The 12,389-nt window shown below is 30.5% G+C and overlaps 1 protein-coding gene across 2 annotated transcripts in view; it reads left to right on the top strand.

Annotated features, from left to right (window-relative positions):
- LOC138321837 (homeobox protein php-3-like) overlaps nucleotides 1-12,389 on the top strand; it is a 109,865-nt gene that overhangs the window by 43,580 nt on the left and 53,896 nt on the right. The window contains exon 1 of one of the 2 annotated variants that reach the window (XM_069265831.1): nucleotides 8,025-8,449. The exons of the other annotated variant lie outside the window; for it this stretch is intronic. The gene's annotated coding sequence lies outside the window, so the exon portion shown is untranslated. Of the gene's footprint in view, nucleotides 1-8,024; nucleotides 8,450-12,389 lie in introns of those variants that run through there. 2 annotated transcript variants of the gene reach the window in all.

Here is a 12,389-nt window from a genome sequence, read left to right on the forward strand (position 1 = left end):
ATCGAATTTCAAAGAGTCAAGAAATGGAAATCAGGCTTTCAATAGCAAAACGATCAAACTATAACATTATGTCTATACGGCCAAGCCCACATTCCGATATATGTAGGTTAGATAATCAGATGCCTGGACGCCTTTAGCCAGTCTTACGTCACGAACGGCATATTTGTATCCATCATAGATAGATTTATGAAGTATTGGAAATTTTAGTATCTTGGTAATTTGGTGAACAAGATGCATGAGATGGGTTTTATACCTTTCTCAAGCACAGTTTATGAAATGACCATGGACTCTATTCCTAAAAGGTAGGTTGTTATATTGCCATTAAAAATTGTAATGAACTTGATTATTGCTGAATGATCTACATTACGTCTGCACTATATATATAATTTGTGATATAAGATAAATTCCATAACCTTTGAACATTAAATATGACGTCAGAATCCTTATTTTTAATGGTTCAAAAGTGTGTTGCAAATGTACGCAACCATTCAAGACCAATCAATATAAAATTTACAAATTATGTATTTGTCATGTTTAATTAAATATCTTCCTACATTCTTTGACCGTCTAGAGATATCTCATACATTTTCTGTGAAATGTTAGAATTTCATAAAACGTTTCATAACCTTATTGTATATATATCAAATCTTCAAAGAGGTTTCCGAAAGCAAAGAAGACAAAAATGTTTTGCACTAAATTTTCTAAGCATCTTTAAACTATTACAATGCTTCATTGTGACGTCATTGGATGTATTATTAATGTGTGTATGACGTCATTCTCTAATATTGTATAAGGCTGTGTGTTATCGCATTATTTTACTCATCTTTAATTACATTGATTTAAATAATGATATCAAAACAAATAGGAAACAGCAGAATGACAGCTTAAAAAATGCATTTGAAGTAGTCGTTTTCCAAGTTATTTCACAGTATTTTAACCTTCCTTATGGATCGAGATCAAAGCCTTCTTCCAGTTTAGACATTTGTTATATAAATCTAATTGATGCCAAAATTAGTTACAATTAATATGAAATATAAAATAGCTTATTTCAAAAGCGCTATTGGGTTAAAAACGATTCAACTACATATCGGATACGATTAAGGAATGTCGGTATTTTTTGTTTCAACGAATGTCCATATCATTGTGATGTTTTGAATACTGATTTGTTCAGATTGTTTAATTTATCGTTTAGATGTTTAATTCCGTGGTGACACAATCTTGCTATCTCTTCTTTACATAACCTCTGTGGGAGAATTATACAGCATTTATTGATTTCAAAATTAATATATAGACTAACTGATTAAATAATTAAAAATGACATTAAAAATATGTGACCGCGATCATCATTGTGAAATTTCATCCTTCTCGAATAAAAACAGCTACATACAGTAAGATAGATATTTAACTGTTTGAAACATATCGCATTTTCATGTTTCATGGCGCGCCTTACGATGAGGAACAGAAAGAAACCAAAGTGGAGATGAATTGTTTATAATGAAGTGATCATTAGTTCAATTATGCAACGTTACTATCAATAAATATGATTAATTTAAAAAGGAGACAATGGATCAGGGGGTAATCCTAATAAGGGAATAAAATCAATGAAAACCATTAATACTTCCTCAGAATACTCCTCGTACGTAATCTATAGGTATTAATTATATTGTAATTCTGTTTTGCCTTTCATTTGGTTGTTTTATATAATACTATCTTTAAAGTCAATGAAAATGAAACCACAGAAAAGAATAAGGTAAAGCTAAGTGCAATTTCTCACGGAAGGAGTTGCTGTATATCAAATCTTGCAAATCTTTTAGCAATAACGAAGATGTAGCTCAATTTGCCTTAACGTGAAATACAGAATGAAATGATGTTGCCACTCGAAGTCAGCCATTACACTCTAAGATCCGTAATCCCTCTCATGTGTCCTTTCAACACCCTCACAATATGTCCGTAATTAGTGATTATTGTCCATCGGATGGTCACTTCAAAACCTGTCGGACACTTGCCGATTTAGCGGTCAGCGGTGTCCACTGTTTGTGCCAGTCATAATAACGATTTTATGACCTTTTCAATCCGCAAGTATGAACAGCTTTGATCAGCGATCGACAGGTTTGGAACTCTGCCTTAGTAATGAAGTCTTTGTCCGTAGTTTTTATGGCGTTTCATGCTTATTATCTTTAGTACTCTGGCGGCATAGGAATAGGTTATTTGAACTGCAAACGACTCCGATTTAGTGCCGTTTTACAGTTATTTTAGTATTTCAGAATTAATAAATCTGTGCAGAAGGGAATCTAAGATTTCCAAATCTTACTTTTCCAGATAGCATGCGTGTGAAGCCATGTGAAACAGAAATCTAGCACAAACGCAAAAAGGGCATGGACATCGTGCTGGAATCAACAGTGTCATAAAATGAATATAAAGTTCTCGAGATGTACAAATTGGATTTCATTAAAGCTTTCAAAGCCCTCTAATTTGAATTTTTCGAACAGTGAGAGGAAAATTAATGATAATTTGGATTTCGCGCTTCCTTGTGAACTCGAGTGTAGAATGAGCATCGGTTTTGCATGGGCTATCTCATGCCAATTCACATGGTGTGAACTCAATTTACAAACAGGGTAAGGCGATACTCTACAACCCAAAAACGAATGTGTTGGGATAGCATGTTCATTTTTTAAAGAACCCCTTTTTTATTTCTACCGCAACAGAGAGACCTTGTTAGTCTTACCTCCCCCCTCCTTCAACATAACATTCAGATAAACTTTGCTTATATTTAAAAAATGCTATTCCTATCGATACTTATTAAAAAAGACCGTATCAGCCCTAATGCAAACATTTTATATATGGTGGGGTGCATAATGGGAAATTCTACATGATTTTGTAAGAATCAGGATGTCATAACATATAGATTAATACGCTATTAGCTGCTACAACACTTTTGGCAACATTATGGAATTGTGATAGTCTTAAACATATATCGTTTACTGATATTACATATATTGACTTGACGAATATAGTCTACCTATTGAGTACATTTCTTCTTTAAATTCTTGGCGTACCCATGCAATTTGTACATAATAATTGACAACGTTGATGGTGTGCTTACTATTCCAAAGCCTCTGGTTCATATATTTGTGTTTAATATCTATATATATTTATTTATTATATATTGATATTGTTTTCGTCCTAATTCTTAAATATAAACATGTTTTATTTCAATAAAGGAATAAAGACAAATTTCATGCGAAGACTAATAAATAGTCACGTATGTTGCTGTGCTTCCATATTATAACTCTGTTTAAATACCACATACATACCTGATACGACCTAAATCATGAGTGTGGAAATATGCATCATTTATTTTCGTGGTATTAGACTGTAGATTATATGACAACTAATAGTGATGAAACTTATGTTTTCAATATGGTTGTGTAGTTGTGCAAGTATCAATTTGTAAACAAAATTAAGAAATATCGTCAAGTTCCTGTTTTTAAATGCATCCAGTGATAACGTATGTTTAATACATTTTTATATTAGGAAAGGAGTGTAAATTGCAAGCAGCAATAATATCGACAAGCAAATACTATGTAACAATTAAGGACAGATCACGTGGAATGCGTGCTTACCTCAGAGAAGTTTATCATAAACTTCGCTAGGCACGCCATATGCTTGTGAAATGCTACAAAGTGTGGTAGAAAAGGATTGCCTTCCTTCCGAAATAATTAGTGTACATTGATTGGAAAAATAATCGAACTTCACAAAAATAAACTAAATCTATAGTTTACTAAACTGTGAAAAGAAAGTTTAATTCGATATATATATATCGATGCTTCGTGTATAATTCTGCGAAATTCTGATTTTATTCATTGGAATACAAGCAGGTTTTGTATATTTATCGATGTGCAATCCTTATTCATGTGACTGTGTATTTATAAAAATAGAAATAATACAAAATATTTCTTAATATAAATTACACATGACTTAAAATTTTCACAATCGAACTTAACACTATCTAGTATTAACGCTAATTTACAACTGTTTTTGTTTGTTTTGCTTTCAATCTTTACATTTCTGATAGGGATGCTATCATCAGTCATTATATATCAAACATAACATTATTATTGTTTTCTTTCAATACTCTAATAATTGTTTTACTAATCATGAAAATATTTCCATTTATACATATATGCAGTAAATGTAAACATACAATTTAATTTATTTTTATTTAATTTGCGCGCTTATGTGACAATTTATTTTATGTCTATTTTATTTGATATCCTAGCGTAAACATTGTAAAGTATGGTTCAAACATTGAATCCAATTCAAACATTGAATACAATTCAAACATTGAATCCAATTCAAACCATCCAGCTGTTAATCCGCAGGCAAATGAATTTGGTGAATTACATCAAGTGAAATAAGCCTTATTCAGGGTGATCCGTTCCGTGCGGACATGTTTAATTATGCATTTATGTAATAAATTAATAGGAAAATAGAATTTTATCATTAAGTAACAAAAATGCATATTTTTAAACAAGTAACGAATATAAATAAATTGATAATTATGTATCATTATATAAGCATTTTAACCATTTTCTGTATCTATTAATAACTTATATTTTATATCATTTTATCTTATTCTTCCCTAAATCCTCGTATATTTGATAAAACAATTACTGTATAATGTTTATATCGCTGTATACGATTATATATATTTACGTTCTATTCTATATGTTACTGTTCCTATACATATAAGTCGTCCTCAAACTATTTTTGGTTGAACGGAACATTATTGATCAACCGTATTGCTGTGCAGTTTGCGCTTGCTATAACTACTCTACCTGTGACCTAATAATTCATGCTTTTATACGTAATGTATGCAGATGGGCCATTTACCGAATACAATTATGCTTGGGCATGCCTTACATGCATTTCAATGTTCATTTAGCATAAACATGATTAATACGCACGTTGTATTTCACACTTTCAGATCGTAATATCCTTTATACGATGACAAGTTATAGTCAGTTCCCACCACCTTCCGTGAAGTTTATACGCTTTTTGATGAATCTAACTCCTTGCTTTTGCCGACAAAGAGCTATATCAATCATTTGATATTTGCCTAAACGGACTATTTCACCAATGGCGAATTATATTATATGTTTAAGATATGGTTTTCATACGAACTCGTCACAATTATTGGCGGAGAGTTTTAAAGCAAAACGCTTCTGATATACATTTATATGTAAATTATTTTATTTTACCTAACTAAATTAAATGTGTTTATATCACAGAAAACAAAATTTATATTTCTAAATTAGCAAGTAGTATTGGGTAATATTTTTGTTTACATGTATTTGCCTCTCAACGAACACATACGATTCAACATATCTGTTCAATTCAAATCTCGTTAATTTTAATTCTATTAAGGTACACATGTAGTTTTGTAGAGTGTTATGCTAACTGTTGACTTTTGCTAATGAGTAAAGACTGATTTTCTGGTGATAAAAAACGGTTCGAATACGTGTTTATATGCCTTTGTTTACGGTTCATTTAAATCAAGGATTTCTTCTGGTCAGTGCGAGAGTCTGGCATGGCGGGTTCATCGAGTTTAAGACGATGCAATTCGAGTAAACACATGAAACAACTTTGTACTAGTCATCAAGAATATCGTTTTACACAGTATGGAATTCTACCTACCGGCCCCTGTTATTTAGAAGTACTCACCCTACTCATAGGGAGAAAGCTAACTCAGAAAATGTGAAAATAAATCAAGACGTCTTATTTTTGATCTGATAAATGTTTTCTGTGAAATAGAAACACCGTAATAATTCAATTGATTTAATTTAATGTAAAAGCACATCTGCACAATTAAGAAAAATAAAATACGAGAAAAATTTACTTTCACTAGATATTATTTTCTTTTCTCAAATACCTATAATTTGTATTTCAAAATGTTCATATAACTACCGGCCGCTTGAATGTATCTTCTGTCTGAAGTCGAATGTGTGAAATGTGTAAATTTGGGGCGGGCTGTGTTATGCACATTACATAAACCAAAAGCATATCAAATATATGTAAAATGTATTATTCCTGACGTATCATCATTTATATTATTTACTCCTTGGAAAGACGATGTTTGTTATTAAAATGCTCCACTTAAGTATTTGAAATGTTTTGTTTATGTACGTGTTGCAGCTTTTACACCCTTCTGCGAGTGTGTTTAGTTTTCATCACATTCGTTATCTTACATTTGGCATATAGCCTTTTCTGTATTAAATATCTCATCTTTCAATGATACTGCAAGCATAGATTTACTGTTTGCCATATCGCTACTTATATAATAAGTTCGAGGTCAGAGGCGACTGTCGGTAACATGGTTTTGAGACCACAAACGTCAACATTTGAGACATATTTTCCCAGAACATATAAATAAACATCGTAAATAAAAACCAAATCTAGTCAAACGTGGTACCAAATGTGTCAAATAAATTAATCTTAGGCTATGAAATGACTTCATTTAGACGCTAAATATTTTAAACAAATTACACAAAACCTGGAACCGCAAAAAAGATGTGAGAGTCTTAACAATTAGAGATATGTACAATATGAAACAATGGAAGGCAATTGTTTCTTGTAATGGATTATGTTTTCAAATGAAAACGCTCAGTATATGATTTAAATATCATTTCAAAAGTTCATAATTAGATGTGTGAATAATCATTAATTATGTGGCAGACACATCGAAAATAGAAACATTAGAAATAGAGCAAAATGCAAGTTTTATTTTTATTGCGAAAGTCTTAAACCGGCAAAATATATTGCAAGACAAATGGGTCATATTTTCTCTTTAACAATACGTGTTTTATCAATATACTCGTATATTTTATGAAGATCAAGTTTCGTCCGTTAAAGTAAGAGTTGAAATTTGTAAAATAATACAAACTCATATGACACATGTTTTCGCTAACGACACGTCATGATTTCTGGAAATACAAAGTAAGCACGCTTAAAAGGGAAAAATTGTGTCACAACTTGAAAAAGAAGAAATAATTAGAGAGATATTCGTTTAAAATACATCAAAAAAAAAAGAAAAACTACAATTGCATTGAGGAATTTAGTCACTGAACACCTGTTTAATATATAAGAAATTGCTATTTAGAAAACACCAAATTCGCTATTTTATCAAAAATTGTATTTGTTTAACGTGTGAAAGATTATTAATATATTTGCCGAAACTCTTAATGTAGATAATTTATTACTTATTTAAAATAACGTAAAATATAACACAAATGTTCATGGCTTGATGTAAAATTCTAATTTCAATATATGTATGATTTAATTATGAGAACATATTCTGCTTAAAATACATATACTGCAAAATGGTAAAATGCCAGAAATAATATAAAAATTCAGAAAATATTTACAACGTACTTTGAAAAATTGCATTAGCCTCCAACCATCAATTTAGAGATATCATTCACAATTATTTCAGCAGAAATCAATATGCAAATTATATATTAATTTATTGTTCATATGCAAATATTTCATTCTGGAAAGATTTTTATTTTTAACAAATGGAAATAATTTTATGAATATAAAAGCAGAGTAAAATGTTATAGAATTCCCTATAAATAACCTACCTTCCTTTTCCCACCATGTTGAAACATTTTTATTTCTCATTTACTCTGATAATAACAGACCTCCATCGGTGGCTTAACGACATAACACTGGGTTGGTACTATGGAAAAGAAATGACAAAAGTGGTAACAGGTATTAGTTCAAGTATACTTATTGTTCAAACGACAACCTAGTGATTTTGTCCCGAAAAAAAACACCTAAAATAGAAGATTATACACTTCGGCCCAAGTATCAAAATGTTTCGGTACTGCATAGGATTAAACGACTGGATGTAACCCATCTGGAATAGCAGGAAGCAGGTGTAGTGAGGTATGAGGAAAACGGGTGGTTTTCCCCCCTATATCATCTCAACAGCCACCACTGATCAACCCTCGTATGAATACATTGGCTGCAACGAGGGATCTATTTCTTGAGGCGGAGGGTGAGGTTTTTCACTCGCTCATCCTCTTCCTGTCTATATTCCGTTTCCCTGTGATACAACACGCCGACATGTTTTAAAACATCATTTGCTATCACATAATTCCTGATAAATAATACCAGACAGCATGTATCGAGATAAATGGAAATAGGGTATAGTATTATTGCACCGATTGAGAAAAGTTCTCAATCACAAATAAATAACATTAAAATTCAAAGGGGAGGTAGAGCCGTAAGCAGACACACACAGGCCGAGTGTTCCTCGTAAATCACCTCTCCAACCCTTGCTCTATCGGAGGGAACGTTGTGAGGATGTCAGTTATCATACAGACATAGTGATGACCGATACACGGGATTAAAAGATCGGCTACTCCATGCACTGACCCTTTCTCAGGTATGTCTTCATATCACTATATTTGTAATTAATTACAAAACATGATGAAGTCTACTAATAGCACAATCAAATATGTATCCCGTATATTCTCGCTTTCGGTATTCCAGACCAGACAATCGAAAAGTTCCTGGAAGTTCTTGTGAAATACTGGCCACATCTTGTGTGTTGGAGAGAGAAAATGAGATTGAACAATGCATTAAAAAGCAGTATTTTACGGTAGAGACATTTTATGTATTTTGTACCCTTCAAAATTACTGTAGGCCCATTAAAGAAGAGAGGGCGGGCTTAGCTTTACGACGCAAGATGGAGGTTAGTTATAAAATGTTAAAACGACCCGAGGTCACCAGGCAGTACGGATTTAAAACAATTTGACATGTATCATCTGATTTTTCGTTTATGAGACTAGATATGACCATTTAATGTTCGATAGTATCCAAGCCAGACAGCGCATCCAGTGGGTCGCCATTTTACGAAGCGTAAACCTATTGCATGTGTGTACATCGGTACACAACCTATAATGTTTATGTGTGTTTATATCCAGAATGCAAATGTATTTTTCTCTACAGTTATTTTTTTATTTATTAAAATTTTGAAACCTATGCAATTGATTGCCAAAACAATATACACTCTTGATGTTTAGATATTATTTTATGATTTTATTTTCACTTCTAAATGAAGCTAAAGAAATAACAAGATGACAATACATAAGGAAAGAATAGTTGCATTTATTAAATTCATATAGTTTGTTTTTATTTTACATTATATATACATGTATATCATGTTCATATAATTACAGTTTTAATATGAATAATGGATATGAAATCATTTATTTTAGAATAATTTCTTTCTTAATATGAATAATGAATTCAATAAAACAATTCATTGGTTCTAAAACATTTTTTACATTTATACTTTTATTTAAATTAATATTATTTTTTATTTTCTCAAATGATTTATGAATAAGTTATAAATTTGAAATAGTATTGCATTTGAATTTAAATTTCAATAGTACTATTTATTCTAACAATGTTTTTTTTATAATAAAATCGTTGCAACGTTTCATCGAATAAAATTACTAGTTAAGCTATAAAGTTGTTGATAAACCCACTACGATTGGTTGAATTGCTTTTTCTAGACAATGAAATTTTAGTTTGCAGTGTTTGTGTATTTTGTGAGACCCACAACAGGTGACACTGTCCATATGACTATTGCTATTCAGTATCTCAGCCTAGGGCAACACTAGTGTAAATGTCTTTTCTAATGGAATTTACGAGCACCATAGGTGGCGAAAGAACCGGCGGGCTGGAAAGAAAGTCAACGAATCAAAGAAAATAAATTCAAACTTAGACTTGAAACTGAAAAACACTACCTCCCAACTATTTACATACCTTCATTATACCTTGTGTGGTCACAGGACTGTTCACAAACCACTTCATATGCATACAAAGTACTATTGTAAATTACAATATATTTTTACATATGGTAAACGGAAACACGAATGGTATATTTTTACAATATTATCAAGAGTCAATTTAGAAGCAACTTTGTTTAACATATACCTATGTATATTATTTGTTTAATACCTATGTGGTTGTCTAAGGATACACAAATTTAAAAATGAAGATTTATAAAGCAGTGGGAATATAAAGGTATTTAAACATAGTATGCTCCTAGAATGATGGCATACAATATAAACTATACAGATAAAGGAATTTATGAATAGCTATACGTATGTTTTATATTACAAACGATTCAATTTTATAATCCAAAATATGTGTTCAGACTTTAATGATCAACAAAAATGAGTCTACTTTGTTCATTAACATAAATTAACGAATTATTTAATACTGTATTATCTCACATAGAAAATGGGTATTAAACTTTTTATTTAATGTTAGATACACTACGGAGTTATTTCTAGTTTTAGCATTGATTTATCAATTAATAATACATAAAGAGATTTATTTAGATTACAGCTAGATGGGAATGTATTGATTTGAAACCCCTTCGATTTATGTTACTGAATTTTCTCAAATTGTCAAATTTATACCAATATAAATTTACATTATCATTTACACACAAGTATAAAAAACACACTTTAAATTATTTGTTCCTGCCATTTGATATTTTAAAAAACTTAAATACATCATAATATAAATCTCAATTGATACATTTACACATGATGCTTTATTTAAATGCCTTTTCATTTGCTTTAACAGATTTGCATTATTATTATTTTTTTCTAAATATTCTATGAATTATGAAAAGAAATTAATGTGCGATTATAACATTTTATTATAAAATTATCAAAGATGAGAAAAATCAAACCGTTTGCAATTAACATAGTTGTATACTATAAATAATTACAAAACCCGCTTGACGATTTTTAAAAAGTCAAATAGTTTTCTTTAAATCAAAAGATTCTCAGAGTTCAGCACGTATCTGGTTTTCTTTGTAAATCACAGCATATCACTCATGCGCAGTGGAGTGAAACGTAAACATTGATGGCGAATTCAAATGTACTATATATAGATTAAAATACATTCTAAAGTCAGAGGTAGGGGAAGGGTTATGATGTGTGTATGTATGAAAGGTTAGATAGTTCACTCGATATCATCAACACATGGCTTAAACACATACTGATTTATTTTATGTTATTTCAGGATAATAAAAAACAAATATGTTTGTATAAATATGATTGCATATAATTCAAATCAATTAAATATCATTTTGCTTTCTCTTAAAGACCTGCAAATCTTCCTCAATTCAATTTTCCAATTTAGAAAATTCATTAGAAAAAAATTCTTTCAACTGTTACCTACATCCGACATTGCATCATGTAAATAATGTAAAAAAAAATGATACCATGCACAAATACACATCATCAGGTGTTTAGATCCATCATCATAATGTTAATGATTTGCAAAGTCCTCAATTTACATTAATTAGACATAAATCAAAAATTTATTGGAGCCCATTTTTTCTCAAATCATCAATGCATATTAGAACCGATATCAGATTTCATGGTATATTTGCAATATAAAAATAGTAACATGGTCTACAAATTATACCATTAATTAAGAAGGAGTGCCGCAAATCGGTCTTCATGAAATCGTGTATCGTATATGCAAGCATCTAATTAACCTCCATAACTACAAGTGGTGCAGTTAGTTTCTAGTATTTTTTTATAAATTAGTTTTATTTTTGTTTCAAAAGTAGTTTCAAGACGTATGCAGAAACGTATCACCTCTCTTTGCAGCTTTTAATATGGCTAAGTCCCAGTTTTATCACATTGGTCTATAAGTTTATGCTTTTGTAATTGGTAAAATTATAATCATTGCCTTGGCTTCTGCAGATATATTTCAGTAAGGCTTCAATAAGATGCAATTTGTACCATATCTCATTATGTTAACTAAACAATAGATTATTGTTTCTATTTGTCAAAAGAAGCATACCGACATCTTTAAAATATACTAATAGAAATATTGGGATTTCTCTTGACACCGATTTTTTGGTACACATGTATATTATATTAGACATTAAAAAACACAAAAGAGTGAATTTCCGAAATTAATTCATGTTTAAACATAAACAAAACGATTTTAAGACAAGGAATAAGCAATTAATTTATAATTATTTCAACAAATTAATTGCATATACCAACACAAGTCTGTTTTATTAAGTAACTATACATGGCGCTAATCCTAGATTTCAACCATGTTGCCATTAATCCCAGTAACAGTACAGTACTAACACAAAATCATTTATGTTTTGGAAAACTACATTTCCCTCGAATAAACTACAATTGATTGACTAGATAGTACCACAGAAAGGACAAATGTTGCTTCTACAAAATAAATTTCGAATCATTAATTAGACAAGCGTACTTATTAAATTTGATTATACGCAAGTACCTGTACATAAGAATTTGTGTTCTATA

This window comes from Argopecten irradians, chromosome 4 (assembly GCF_041381155.1).
Source record: "Argopecten irradians isolate NY chromosome 4, Ai_NY, whole genome shotgun sequence".
In the NCBI taxonomy this organism is placed as follows: Eukaryota; Metazoa; Mollusca; class Bivalvia; order Pectinida; family Pectinidae; genus Argopecten; species Argopecten irradians.